Below are 12,329 nucleotides of genomic sequence, written 5' to 3'. Positions count from 1 at the left end.
GGAAAGTGGTGCAACCCCTATGGAAAACACTATGGGGTGCTTAAGAAAAGAAAAAGAGAACTACCACATAATCCAGCAATTCCACTCCTGGGGATATATTCAAAAAGCATTAATTTCAAAGGACACCATGCATGCATCCCAGTGTTTATGACAGCACTATTTATAATAGCCACGATATGTAAACAACCCAAGGGCCCATCAACAGACAAGAATAAGGAACATGTCGGAGAAGGCAATGGCACCCCACTCCAGTACTCTTGCCTGGAAAATCCCATGGATGGAGGAGCCTGGTGGGCGGCAGTCCGTGGGGCCGCTAAGAGTCGGACATGACTGAGCAACTTCACTTTCACTTTTCACTTTCATGCATTGGAGAAGGAAATGGCAACCCACTCCACTGTTCTTGCCTGGAGAGTCCCAGGGACAGGGGAACCTGGTGGGCTGCCGTCTCTGGGGTCGCACAGAGTCGGACACGACTGAAGCGACTTAGCAGCAGCAGCAGCAGTATGTGTGTGTATATATATATGTGTGTGTATATATATAATGGAATATTACTCAGCCATAAAAAAGAATGAAATTCTGCCATTTGCAACAATGTTGATGAACCTAGAGAATATAATGCTTAGTGAAATAAATCAAAGAGAAAAAGACAAATATTATATGATATCACTTATACATGGAATCTAAAAAATATTAGAATTTATGTACAAAATAGAAACAGACTCACAGATATAAAAGGCAAACTAGCAGCTATCTAAAGGTGGAGGGAGTTGGGAGGGGAAAATTGGAGGTATGGAATTAAGAGATACAAACTACTATGCATAAAATCAATAAGCAACAAGGATATATTGTATAACACAGGGAAGTATAGTCATTATCTTATAATAATTACTTTCAATAGAGTGTAGGCTGTAAAAATGCTGAATCACTATGTTGTATACTTTCAACCAATATAGTATTGTAAATCAACTGTATTTCAATTTAAAAAAATAAATGTATAAAAACAGAAAGAATTCAGAATCTTGCAATGCTTTTGGAGACAGTACAATACAACGGAAAGAGAATAAACTTGGGAGTTTTTAATTCTATTATTAGCTATGTGACTTGGGGCAACTTGCATAAAATCTCTTAGTCATAGTTTCCTAACCTGTAAAATAATTATAGCAAATCTTCTATCACAATAAAATATCTAAACTATCAAGTACTATTAACTAAAATTTATCGAACACTATGTTCCAGTCATTAGTCTAAGGTGTTTAATGAATTAACTTCTGTAATTTTCCTCACCAGAAAACTATGAGCTAGTTAAAATTACTCTTTTGCAGAAAATGTAACTGAGGCCCAAATTATCTCCCTAAGTCCCCAAAGGTAAATGACAGAAACAGGATTTGAATAAAGTTTCTGACTTAAAAATCAATAGCCTTAAACATCATATAATACCAGCATACAATGTTTGGAAAATTGTAGGTGTTCAATAAGTGACAGCTATTATTATCATCTGGATCAATAAAAATAATGATTATAATCATCCTATAGATGTCCAGAAATACTGTTGAATAAAGTGTCATGCTTGTTAAACCAATTTAAATAAACTACATATATAGTTAGAATCACATTAATAATTGACATATTTTTAAAAATATTTGATAATACAGCACATGAACTTTTCATTTTCTGGTAAAACGTTATTTCAGCAGTACTATTTAGGATCACACTTTTCATGCTTAGTCACTTTTTAAAAAGTATTTCAAAGAGTTTCAGATTTGGTCCACAATTCATAGAGACCTAATTAATTCAGAGAAACCAAACCATACTTACTCTTCCTATCATGGTTCCTTTACTTTGAATGGATTAAATTTGTTGGCAGCAGTCCTTGAATGGGAAAATAAAACCTCTTTTTATGCTTCTAGAATTTATTATTTTAAATCTTAAGAGATATTAACATAACAGAAGTTGTTTTCTTATGTAATCAGAATACTCTTTGTTAAATCATGGTTTTTTAAGGGTTTGGGTAGAATTTTTGCTGGTCAAATTTTATGGCTAGACTTATTTATTTTTTCATTCCACAATCAAGTGTTGTTTTTTTTTTTTCCCCAGCTTTACTGAGGTATAATTGACAATAACATGGTAAGCTATTTGAAGTTTACATCTTGCTGGCCTGGTATATGTACATATTTTGAAGGGGTTCACACCACCTAATTAACAAATCCATCACCTCATATATTATTTTTTTTAAGATCATTTAAGTTCTACTTTCTTGATAAATTCCGATTGAATAATGCAGTATTATCTCTACAGTCACCATGTTTGACATTAGATCCTCAGACTTGAATCATCTTATAACTGAAAATTGCACCCTTTTACCAAGTTTTAACTTAAAAAATTGCATCTATATCTTGAATGTGCATGCTTTTTGCATGCTCAGTTGCTTAGTCATGTCCAGCTCTTTGAGACGCCATTGACTGTATAGCCTGCTAGGCTCCTCCGTCCATGGAATTTTACAGGCATGAATATTGGAATGAGTTGCCACTTCCTATTCCATCATCTATTCCTATATCTTGAATGTATTTCTGCCTAAAATCATCTTAACTCTTTGTGACTCAGATCTCACAGAAATGGTGACTATTGCAAAGTAATCAATGGATAAAGTTGATCTTAGATCAACTTAACAAAGATTCGAATTCATTATTGCTTTATAATTATATATTATTGAGTTGTTTTGCTTTTACAAGTTATAAAAAATAACTGTGTCAGAGTTATCCAAAGGTGTTCTAGTTTTAAGATGGAGTAATATATAGACATACATTTCCATATTAAATTAAGATCAATTATAATAATGACTTTAGACTTCTGAGCTTTAATATGACTTCAGGAATTATAAGACTTATCTTAGGTGTTCATTTAAGTTTTTAGAAAAATTACATATGAACTAACCAAGGAGTATCATTAGATCATTAATTTTTCATATATGTTGCTAGCTAAAACTGTAAATTTAGATTCTATAATTATTTTGAAAATGTAGGTATTAGGCAAAAATATCAGTTAAAAAAATGTTCTCCAAAATGAAAAATATTGATATAAACATAATTCAGTATATTCAATTTGATACTAGTTACATTCATAAAGGTCATAGTCTACATAAGGTAAATTTAATCACAAATTGGTCTGAAATAGCCCTTAAATGATTTTAATCCTCATTAACTTTTAACTTTTTCCTCCTTATTTAGAGCAACATTTATTCCAACAAAATTATCCTAAGAAAATAAACTTTGTAATATTTATCCTAATTGCATTTGAACTTTCTCTGCCTCTTCTGTATACACAAACACATAAGATATTTTTCCTACCTTAGTTTATGTCCAGAGAATTACTTCTTACTAATACTTTAAGTGTAAAATAGATAACATGTTAAACTTTCTGTTTATAAGCTTTTCTTTTGTGCTAATTGCTTTGTTAGCACTAAAGCTAAAGAAGCTAATGCCAGAGTCTCCATTTTAAAGTAGATTGTAGAGACTGTTATTTTTCCTATTTCCTTTTAACTTTTATACTGAGGAATATGTTATTAAAAATCAGATTTGATTAATATTAGAAGCTTCTAATACTACAGTAAATTCAGGAGTGCCCCTTTCTCCTAACACCAGCACCCTGGGGTGACCACACAACTGCCTGTGGAATATATTACCAGGCTCCTGTACACAGGCCTGGCATTCTGTCATAATCATTCTTTTCTTAGCACAAATTTGTAGGTCTCTGTGATATGAAGCTATTGGTAGTTCTGCTTGTACTCAAATGAAGTGATATTGAATTTCTATTATGCATGTGCCTTGGAAACCTCACAGCTCTCCATAAAGATTTTATTCACACAGCAGATTTGTTGTGACTTAGATAGTTTCAGACAATTTTAGATTTGAATGGACATGGCAGGATCTGACAGTATAAAAGAAATATCAAGAAAAAGAAACATGTAGAACCAAATGATATATTAAGCAACCTACCGAACAAAGCAAACTAGATTGCAGTAAACAAAACCAGAAAGTATGTCTTTGAAGGGCCTCTCGTGGGGGCTAATCTTTTCATACGGTATATATGAGTTGGTGATGGAACTTGGCAACTCTTTTCATCCTACAAATTAAGTTTTGATAAAGCCCTGTTCCTCATATAACCTTCATACTTTTGAAATAAATTGTTCATAATAAGACATATTCTAGTTTTCATTTATTTTCCCAACGGTCTAGGCCACAAATACAAATGGAAAATAAACAGAACTGCAAACAAACATTTATTCCTCGACTAGAATTGAGAAGACTTAATTGGGAAAAGAAGAAAAAGAAAATCTTAGTGAAAATATAAAATATGGAATTCAAATAATGGTGAACTGATTCATGACAAAAAGGGGAGAAAAATCAGTTAATATACTTAGGGGAAAAAATGAATTTAGTGTGGTTTCCTTAATTTATGAGAGTGTGCTGTGCATCAGAAATAATTTGGGCACTTTCAAAATAACACTGAACAAAGCAAACAACATTCATTATTTCATGAAACTTATTTACTAACGGAGGAAACAGTTAATGAAGAAGTAAATATACCAGAGAAAGAATAATGCGAGGCAGCAATAAATGTTCTGAAGAATAATATAAACTAGACTGGTGGGACAGAATCTGTCTGTGATAACAGCAGAGTGTGAGGAGACAGCTACTCATCTTTGGTGACTAAGCTGTTGTTTAGTCGCTCAGTCAGGTCTGACTCTTGTGACCCCATGGACTGTGATTTTTCCAGGCAAGAATACTGGTAGTGAATTTGCCATTTCCTTTCTCCACGGGATTTTCCCAACCCAGGTATGGAGCCAGTGTCTCCTGCCTATTCTTCCTTGCAGGTAGATTCTTTACCAATAAGCCACCAGGGAAGCCCTTAGTGACTAAGAGAAACCTCAAGAAAGAGGTACTGTGATGTACACCTATGGCTGACTCATGTCAATGTATGGCAAAAACCACCACAATATTGCAAAGTAATTAGCCTACAATTAAAATAATTAAAAATAAAATCTAAAAAAAAAAGAGGTAATGTAAGGTGAGATCTGAGTGACAAAAGGAAGGTAGCCTGGTAAATGCCTAAGGGCAAGGCATTCTGGGTTAACATACAATGTGTACAAGTCCCTTTTTAGGCTAATGTTCCTATCAGATGGAATTTCTTCATATCACACAAACTTACATTCCTTTAAAAATAATTCGCCTCTGGATAGTATGCGGGTCCTCAAGAAATTAAAACTAGTACTACCATATGATAGATCAATCCCACTTCATGATATATCCAAAGCAAAAGAAATTATTATCTCACAGAGACACCTGTGCTCACATGTTCACTGCAGCATTATTCACAGTAACCAAGGTATGGAAATAACCTAAACGCTTGTTGATGGATGAACTGATAAAAACGAAAGCTACGTATATCTATACATATATATTGAATTGAAAAACAGTATTTTATACACATGCACACATACAAATATAGCAGTATATTATTCAGTCTTAAAGAAGAAAGAAATTCTGTCACTTGTGACAGCATGGATGAACCTGGAGAGCATTATGTAAAGTGAAATAATCAGACAAAGAAAGACAAATACTGCATAATGGTATCACTTGTGTGTGGAATTTTGAAGAAAAAAAAGGAAAATAATTTAGTAGATTGTGGGAATCCTTTCACAACATATGTGTGTGTGTGTGTGCATATTATATATATATATATATATATATATATATATATATATATATGAAGGAAATGGCAACCCACTCCAGTATTCTTGCCCAGAGAATCCCATGGACAGAGGAGCCTGGTAGGCTACAGCCATAGGGTCACAAAGAGTCAGACATGACTAAGTGACTAACATACATACACACACACACATATACAATATATATATCAAATCATTACATTCTGCACTTTAGATATATATACAATATAAATATCAAATCATGACATTATGCACTTTAGATATATTACAAATTTGTCAAATATACCTCAACAAAGCTAAAAATAAATGTATACATGAACATATACGGGCTTCCCGGGTGGCGCAATGGTAAAGAATCTGCCTGCCAATGCAGGAGAAGCAGGTTTGATCCTTAGGTTGGGAAGATGCCCTGGGGACAGAAATGGTATCCTTGCCTAAAGAATTCCACGGTCAGAGGAGACTAGCTTGCTGCAGTCCATGGGGTGGCAAAGAGACACTATTGAGCATACTACACAGCACAGCAGCACTTATATATACACACAAATACTTCATTTTTAGTAGAAAAGTTAGAGATTAAGGGAGAAAGAAGAAAAAAATGGAAAGGTAAATATGTGGCAGCTATATTGGGAGAAACCAACACATTCGTCCCAATAGATAATAAGAACCAGATATGCCTAAGCCAAAATCACAATAAACAGCATATTTAATCATGTCTTTTTGGAAGCTGTAGTTTCGACCTCAAATCAATCAATTTCTTTTCACCATTGTCATTCTCTAATTTTGCAGATAATGCTAACAATTTTGGTTCTGTGAGCATCCATTTTATGTGGATCATTTAGGTTATACTAAATGACACCTATTAGTTCTGTAGAAATCTTTCAAGAACCACACTCTCAGCATTCTCCTCCCTCTGCTACTCTCTAGCACAACTTTCCAGTTCCTATGATACCCTGGATCCTTCATGTTCCAAAAGACTATGTGATGTATTATTTCATACTAAGATATAAACCCTATGTACCAGGACCTTCAAGCTCTACTTGCTCAGTACTGCATTTGAGAAGAAATTATGGTAATCTCAAAATTTAATTGATGCTCAAAGACATTTCATCAACTGAAAAAAATTTAAGAGTAAATGCAGATTTTTTTTTCTATTTAGACAAATTCAGATTTACATGAATTGGTCTCATGTGGGGTGTCTTTCAATGCTAGGGACTCTAAAACAGATCACACACTTCCAGTGGATTAATCACTTAATGCAAGAGTGGGGATATGGAATTACCACCAGTGAAGCTAAACTTATCCTTTTCTTTAGAGAGGAAGCAAATGCCCATCATTTAGTACTCCAGTTAAAATGTGGTTGTGAGGCTGCTTTGCTTGCAAGCTGTTTTTATATAAGTCACAAGGGAAAGAATTTCTAAATGGCTTCTAGTAGCATTCGATGCCCTACTTCATTCCAGGAGGATCATTTTTCCCTTTGCTGCGAATTTTAGGATTGAAGCAGTAAAACAGGCCTATTCAACACATAATAGATAACAAAAAAGAGCAGGAATATTATGTAAAGTTAGGTTAGAAAGAAAGTTGGACTTTCTGACTACAAAAACAATAAGAAAAGAGGTCTATACAATGAAGTTTCTTAAAATTAGTATAAATCATCTAGTACACTTAGAAATAAGTAAGAGACAGAATGGATGGATATTATGTCCACTGAACTCACATACCATGGCTATCAGTGTCTGTCAAAAAAAGAAACCCACACGGCATGATTAGCAGTGAAAATGTGGAACATCAATAAGCCTGCCTGTGGGAAAAGCACCATGTTTTCCAGATTCATAATTTGGTAAAATATGGATAAGAAGAGTAATAATAGAACTTAATCATAAAAACCTCAGACAAGTGCTTGGCTAGGGGTGGGCTGTGAATAGACCCCAGGCACAATGATGACTATGTGATGTCTTTGGTCCCTCAGATGATCTTTGTGAAGGATAAAACTGAGTTTAATCTAGTTCATAAAGACCACCTGGAGAATGACCCCCCAAAAAAGGAAAAAAGACCAGCACCCATTAGATATATTACTGCTAGAACGTCAACGAAATTGTAATGAAAATAGAAGTTGTGGACAATGTAATATACAATCAAATAGTATATAGATGTTATCATTTATATATTTAAATTATAAATGTTTACAGTTTATTATATATACATTATTTATTATGTATAGAATATAAATGAAAAATTAAAGTGGAAGCAGCATAGAGGTTCTCTGCCTGCACTTACTCAATACATGTTTTATTAATTTGGGTAAGGGCTAAACTGGCCTTCCCTGGTGGCTCAGTAGTAAAGAATCTGCCTGCCAAGCAGGAGACACAGGTTCAGTCTCTGGGTCAGGAAGATCCTCTGGAGGTGGAAATGGCAACCCACTCCGGTATTCTTGCCTGAATAATGTCACGGACAGTGGAGCTGGCAGGCTACAACCATGGGATGGCAAGAGAGTCGGACAGGACTTAGCGACTAAACAACAAAATGCTAAACTATAGTAATAGAGACCCCCAAAATTCGGTGGCTTAAACAAGACAAAAGTTTACTTATCTCTTACATAATAGTTCAGATATGAGTAGTCCTGGCTGGCTGGCTGGCTCTTCACCACAAAGTCATTCAGGGGCCAGGTTTCTTCCATATTGTTGCTCCACGACGTCCCATGTATTATCCTTATTTGAACACTCAAAGTGAAGTCCCTGTCACATCTGTGTTCAAGCCTGTGAGAAGGAAAATGAGATAAGCCAGCATATTCTAACTTGTCTTCTAAAGAATGACATAGAAAATTCACACATCACTTTTGCTTATACCCCAGAAACCCAAATTCAATCCCATGGCCACTCCCACTGTATTAGTTTGCTAGGGTTGCCATAACAAAGTGTCACTAATTGAGCGGTTTAAACAACAGAAATGTATTTGCCTCACAATTCTGAAGGATAAAAGAGTGAGGTCAAGGTATCAAAGGGTGGCTTTCCTCTGCGGCCTTTCTTCATAGCTTAAAGATGGCCGCCTTCTCTGGTGTCTTCATGTGGTTTTTCTCTAAGTTTGTCTGTCTCCTAGTCTCCTCTTTTTAATAAGGACAACAGTCATACTGGCTTAGGACCCATGCTAATTACATTGTTAACCTTAATTATCTTTTTCAAAGCCCAGTCTCAACAGTCACATTCTGAGGTACTGAGGGTAAGAAAGCCAACATATGAATTTTGAGAGGACATGATTCAGCCCATAATAACTAACTTCAAGGAAGACTAAGTTTGTAGTAGGATGGCCATTTAGCTAACTGCAACTTTACTCCTATTTCTTAAAGGAAAGGAAAGAGAATAGATATTGAGGAATATTTAGAAACATCTGTCCCATTATTCTAGAATTAATACGTATAAAGCCAAATCTATATTAGATAAAAACTCACCAAGAAAAAGAATGGGAAGGATAAATAATTGACGATGAAACTCAAAAGCAGTTGAGCCCCAAGACAGAAATCCTATATTAATACAATGATCTGGTTGTATTAAACTAAATCAGTTTTAAAAGTAGTGAAGCTATTTCATGTGTGGAGAGTATAACTGAAGATAAATATAGTATCTGAATAGGTTTCTTGATCATTGGGAGAAACAGATTTTTTTAGGATATTATAACCAGTCTCCTTTGACAACCACAAAGAAAGTAGACATAACTGAGCCAGTTATAAAAAGAATATTACCAATGCGATCATTTCCCCTTTCTAGTTAAGTGTTTGATTATGTATGCCATGCATAAGATTTTCTCTTAATCTAGAAATAAAGGCAACAAAAGGATTTTACTAAATAAAATAAAGCCCTAGAGTGTATGAAAGCCTGGTGAATGAGAAAGCTATAGGGATCTGTTGTTTATAAAAATTATTGGGTATACATAAGATGATGAAAGATGGTAAATAAACTACTGAATTATTAGGCAGAAAATTTTGTTCGTAAATTTTGATGCTTTTTAAACATATGTTCAAATGTGGTCAATGATTTTTTTTTTAATTCCTCCACAAAGATAAGTCTGAAGTGTAATTCAGAAACCTCCATAGAACCTTCAATTCTTATTCTCAATTCCATGGCCATTCCATACCATGAAACCATAAACATGTAAGCATAGTCACAAATGGTTAATTTACAAAATTTATTTGAGTGGATATGTGCTGGTTTCTTTCTGCCGTGACTCATGTTTGGGTATATGCCAGGAGCACCCATCACCTTTTACTTTACACATACAGGAAGAAAATGGGAGCATAAGGCACTTTTACTAAGAAATATTGTGATTAAAAAATAGTTATACAGCAAAAAACAGTTGCAAACACATCGTATCATTCATTGCTAATGAGTTAAAAGGATACCACAGTGCACATATAAATCACTATACAGTGTCTTGCAGTTTATTTAAATTCATTGTGCCTCATTATAACTGAGCTATGCACCTTTAGGTCTGAGTTGATTAGGAATGCGATAGCTCAGAATAGCTTTTAATTCAGAGAAACATAGCCTGACCTTTACCATAATCCTGTGTGAAACACACTATAGTTTAGACATTAATAATGATGCTACCTCTTTTTCATACTGGTGAGATGCTACTTAAAATTTGGTATTATTAGTTAACAGCCTCGAGCCAATACATCAAAACCGAATTACCCTTCTGTGTATAACTACAGTACTTAATTCTGAGTTCTTCATCTCTCATAACTATTACTTCCTCTTTAAAAATGCTAAAAACCAAAATGTAATAGTGTCATGTCACAGCAATAAGTCACAGATACAAACTAAAGGCACTCCTCCCCACTCCCCGCGGACTGCCGCTGTACGCAGTTAAGGATCCGGGCCTCATGATATACGTTTTAACAGCTAAGGCATTGCTTGTCTTTGACCTTTGTCTCTCAATTTAAGAATGCCATTTCCTTAAATCACCTCCTGGTAAGTCAACTAGCACAAACAATAGAACTTTCTTACCATTCTCATTCAGATGCAGTGGAAAATACAAATCATAGGTTTAAATATCTATTTTTTTTTAATTTATCACTCTAAATACAGGAAATGATAAGGTAATACATGAGCAGAGTTTAGTTGACTTAGCTCACCAGGGCTCATAATGGAAAATAACATGCCTCTGTGACACCCATTTTCACCCCTTTCCCCTTTGCTTCCCATTCCCCAGAGGCAACCCATTTTGGAACTCTTAGAAGTTCTCTCTGGTATTGTTAACGCATTTTCCTAAATAATTCTTCTATATTGCTAAATCGCTATGTTTCAATTTCAGACATTACATTTTGACTCTCTAGAACAAAAAATAAGATCCAGCCCTTTTAGAAGGCCACACCCTCAGAACCTAAGATTCTCCGTCATTATCAGTTCTGGAGCTCTCCTCTGTGACTCGTATTCACTCCTCTTTCACAGAATCCCTTTGAGTGAGAATTTCCTTTGTTTCTGAGAAACAGAAACTCCACAGAAGGGATCAAACAAGAGTCTACTTATTACCAGCAAAAAAACAAGTGATCCAGGGGTAAAGTGACCCTCCAATCTCCTTGTTTTGTCTTGATGCTTTTCATTTCCTGAGACACAGTGAAAGCTGGCTGCCCGAGTTTCTGCCATTTTTGTGTGTACAGTAGAGAAAAAAAGTGCAAGTCCACTCCCTTTTAAAACTCTTCCTGGAAGCTGCACACACTATCTCCATTTAAACTCCATAAGCAGCACTTCATCACAAGACCATGCCAATTTGCAAGGAGATAGGAAATTGAGGTCTTTGTTGTAGCAGATGGGAATACCAGACCACCTGACCTGCCTCTTGAGAAACCTGTATGCAGGTCAGGAAGCAACAGTTAAAACTGGACATGGAACAACAAGACTGGTTCCAAATAGGAAAAAGAGTACATCAAGGCTGTATATGGTCACCCTGCTTATTTAACTTATATGCAGAGTACATCATGAGAAACGCTGGGCTGGAAGAAGCACAAGCTGGAATCAAGATTTCCAGGAGAAATATCAATAACCTCAGATATGCAGATGACACCACCCTTATGGCAGAAAGTGGAGAAGAACTAAAGATCCTCTTGATGAAAGTGAAAGTGGAGAGTGAAAAAGTTGGCTTAAAGCTCAACATTCAGAAAACTAAGATCATGGCATCTGGTCCCATCACTTCATGGCAAATAGATGGGGAAACAGTAGAAACAGTGGCTGACTTTATTTTTGGGGGGCTCCAAAATCACTGCAGATAGTGATTGCAGCCATGAAATTAAAAGATGCTTACTCCTTGGAAGGAAAGTTATGACCAACCTAGACAGCATATTAAAAAGCAGAGACATTACTTTGTCAACAAAAGTCCGTCTAGTCAAGGCTATGGTTTTTCCAGTGGTCATGTATGGATGTGAGAGTTGGACTATACAGAAAGCTGAGCATGGAAGAATTGATGCTTTTGAACTGTGGTGTTGGAGAAGACCCTTGAGTCCCTTGGGCTGCAAGGAGATCCAACCAGTCCATCCTAAAGGAGATCAGTCCTGGGTGTTCATTGGTAGGACTGACGTTGAAGCTGAAACTCCAATACTTTGGCCACCTGATGCAAA

General features: G+C 35.4%; 1 long non-coding RNA gene across 3 annotated transcripts in view; it reads right to left on the bottom strand.

The window, feature by feature from the left end:
* Positions 1-12,329, bottom strand: part of LOC139184229 (uncharacterized) — a 309,385-nt gene that overhangs the window by 96,266 nt on the left and 200,790 nt on the right. For all 3 annotated transcript variants that reach the window (XR_011567805.1, XR_011567804.1, XR_011567806.1), the window contains one exon: positions 8,319-8,478. This is a non-coding gene — a long non-coding RNA (uncharacterized lncRNA). The remainder of the gene's footprint in view (positions 1-8,318; positions 8,479-12,329) is intronic.

The sequence above is a fragment of the Bos indicus genome, chromosome 7, assembly GCF_029378745.1.
Source record: "Bos indicus isolate NIAB-ARS_2022 breed Sahiwal x Tharparkar chromosome 7, NIAB-ARS_B.indTharparkar_mat_pri_1.0, whole genome shotgun sequence".
Taxonomy (NCBI): domain Eukaryota; kingdom Metazoa; phylum Chordata; class Mammalia; order Artiodactyla; family Bovidae; genus Bos; species Bos indicus.
Note: the sequence above shows the minus strand (reverse complement) of the source record. Positions and strands in the feature narration are given on the sequence as shown.